Genomic DNA, 3,294 nt, shown 5'->3' on the forward strand with positions numbered 1-3,294 from the left:
GTGACAATCTTAGGAAACTAGAAAGTTAAACCTTTCAGAGTTCCCATTCTCATGTCATATGCTATTTCTATTTTGAAATAAAAATCCTTCCAATTGAAACTTCATCCATCAAAATGACAGAGAAGTGAAAAATAGATACAAGAATAAAACAAAACATTAATTTCAACATCAATTTGTCTATTTTGCTTTAAAATTGTCATAACCACAAAGCCTTTCTATTTTTAGGAAGATATATTCTTTTTAAGTGTTAGGAACCATGATAACTATTTATTCTTAAGTCCTAAATGACCAGTATGTGTATGAGTAGATAACTGGACACAGTGCAAAGTCAGAAGGGTGACTGAGTGTGGCAGAAAGGGCAGTATCTCCAGCAACTGCAGACGGATAAATGACAATGAGTCCAGATAATGGATTATGATACAACCATTCAAATGATGCTTATGAGTACTTGATAACATGAGGAAAACCTTAAGATATAGTGTTTGAGAGAGAAAAAAGAAAAGGTGGAAAAAAATAGATGGAAAGCATGACTTCAATCATGCATACAGATGCTGCCACTTTATACTTTTTTTTTTCGAGACAGGGTCCCACTCTGTTGCCCAGGCTGGAGTGCAGTGACATCATGATCTCGGCTCACTGCAGCCTCTACTTCCTGGGCTCAAGCAATATGCCCACTTCAGCCTCCTAAGTACCTGGGACTACAGGCATGTGCCACCATGCCCAGCTAATTTTTTGTATTATTAGTAGAGATGGGGTTTTACCATGTTGCCCAGTCTGGTCTCAAACTCCTGAGCTCAAGTGATCTGCCTGCCTCAGCCTCCTAAAGTGCTGGGATTGCAGGTATGAGCCGCTGCCTCTACTTTATACTTTCTTGTTGAAGTAGACTGTATTACTGATTCCCACCCACACCCTCTTTTTGGATATTCAGCCCCTCCTCGAGTCTCTGGAAAGGGCAGCACTACAAATCCAGGGACAACTAGGGAACTCCCACCCCCATTGCCAGGCAGATCAGATTCTCTATCCCGCTCATTGGAAATGACACACAGAGTGTTTGATAGATTTTTTGCAGAGGAGCATCTGTATGGAAAGGTCCAGTAACACTGGGACCAGGGATACTGCCAGGGTAAGCCAAAGTCTCAGAGGCTGGAGGAGCCTGGAGCACGTGCCGTATGTTCATCTGCAGAGCAAAGCACAAGCATGGCGTAGAAGTCCAGAGTGAAGGCATGCAGGAGAGCAAAATCACCTCCCAGCCCAGTCCTTCCATGGTGTGGTTGTATTTTGAGTTCTGTACTTAGATGTCTGTGAGGTTGCCTATAGTATTCTTAATACAAATCCCACTTAAGCCAGCCTAGAATAGGTTAAGATAAATGTAATGACTTGACTTGGCTGGAGTGCAGTGGTGCGATCACAGCTCACTGTAGCCTCAACTTCCTGGGCTCAGGTGATCCACTTCAGCCTCCCAAGTAGCTGGGACTACAGGCAAGAGCCACCATGCCCAGCTAATTTTTTGTATTTTTCTCATAAAAATATTGTTCAGAAGAAATCTTATATATAATACATTGAAAATCACTGATAGCTTTTTCTTCGTCTTCTTTTCTGTGAATGTGTAGGTGTTTGAGTCTCTTGTATTTCTTCTTTTACACAGGATACAGGCTGTTTGAAAACTATTTCATTATCTTCATCATCATCATTCATTTCAGCCACTTCAGATTTTTGTCTCTTTAAAAATGTTGATGTACAAACCAGTGTGGGGCGCTAGGTATCCACAGTATTTTCAGGAGTGTCAGGAGTACCTAAAACCTTTTTCTTCTTCTTACATAAAACCTGGCCTTTTGTAGATGTCTGACGATTTGTTTTTGAAATGCTTTCCATTTTCTGTAAAATCAAAGAAGGAAAATCATAACCAATTCCTTTTTAAGCTGATTTCTTCCCGAGTAATCCTTCTTTCTTTTTAAATCACTCCTCCATCCGTAGCTCTTTTGTAAGTGCCGATTCTGATTATACATTTCACTGATGGATATAACTGCTGCTTAACTGGAATATTCCAGTCTTGAAAGAGTTCTTTTTGTACTTTTTCAGGTGGCATAAAATGACTCTCCAAGAGTCTTTCACCAAACATGTAGTAGTTCATTGTTTCAGCAACTATCTTGGCAACATCCTCAGACTTAAACTCCACAAACACATAGCCTTTGCTATTTCCAGTCCTTTTCTTTCTGGATAGTCTGAACCTAGTAACAGTGCCACACTGGGAGAAATAGGAAAGGATCTGGGTTTCATTCAGTAGGTTATGTAGGTGGCGCACATAGGCTACTCCAGGAGAAAGTTGTTCTTTTTTTTTTTTGAGACAGAGTTTCACTCTTGTTGCCCAGGCTGGAGTGCAACGGCAAGATCTCAACTCACCTCAACCTCTGCCTCCTGGGTTCAAGTGATTCTCCTGCCTCAGCCTCCTGAGTAGCTGAGATTACAGGCATGTGCCACCACACCCGGCTAATTTTTGTATTTTTAGGAGAGATGGGGTTTCTCCATGTTGGTCAGGCTGGTCTCTAACTCTCAACCTCAGGTGATCTGCTTGCCTCAGCCTCTCAAAGTGCTGGGATTACAGGCATGAGCCACGGCGACCGGCCAGTTATTCTTGTTTTTTTCATCGGGTTATGCACTTGCAAACCTGTGCCACCTCCTTCTGAAACTCAGCATCTACCTGCGGTTTCAGTGACAGGACAGGCCCAGCCAGGCTGGAAAAGGCCTCCATGCCAAAAGCGGCTAACACCAACTCCATGCAGCACTCCTGGAAATGCCCAGTTTTTTATATTTTTAATATAAGCAGGGTTTCGCCGTGTTGCCCACACTGGTCTAGAACTCCTGGACTCAAGTGATCTGCCAGCCCTGGTCTCCCAAAGTGCTAGGATTATAGGCATGAGCCACCACACCCAGGCTTGACTTTGAAACATATTTTGTACATCCAGACAGCAGTGAACTCTGGGGGAACACCAAAGATGAGGAGAATGAGAGAAGAGATACCTCCAATTAAAGGAGTTAAGAAGAGATGCTTGAACTTATGTTTTAAAAAGTCACTGCAGGTTGGGCACAGTGGCTCGCATCTGTAGACATAGCAATTTGGGAGGCTGAAGTGGGTGAACGGCTTGAGCCTAGAAGTTTGAGACCACCCTGGGCAACATGGCAAAACCCCATCTGTACAAAAAATACAATAATTAGCCAGGCATGGTGGTGCCTGTGGTCCCAGCTACTCGGGAGGCTGAGGTGGGAGGTTGAGGCTGCAGTGAGCTGAGATCCACC

At 43.3% G+C, this 3,294-nt stretch overlaps 1 pseudogene; it reads right to left on the minus strand.

Moving 5' to 3' along the window:
• Nucleotides 1-1,566: 1,566 nt before the first annotated feature.
• On the minus strand, nt 1,567-2,749 carry LOC129013602 (MKI67 FHA domain-interacting nucleolar phosphoprotein-like; annotated as a pseudogene).
• Between the last annotated feature and the right edge of the window lie 545 nt (nt 2,750-3,294).

Source organism: Pongo pygmaeus, chromosome 16 (assembly GCF_028885625.2).
Source record: "Pongo pygmaeus isolate AG05252 chromosome 16, NHGRI_mPonPyg2-v2.0_pri, whole genome shotgun sequence".
NCBI classification, from domain to species: Eukaryota; Metazoa; Chordata; class Mammalia; order Primates; family Hominidae; genus Pongo; species Pongo pygmaeus.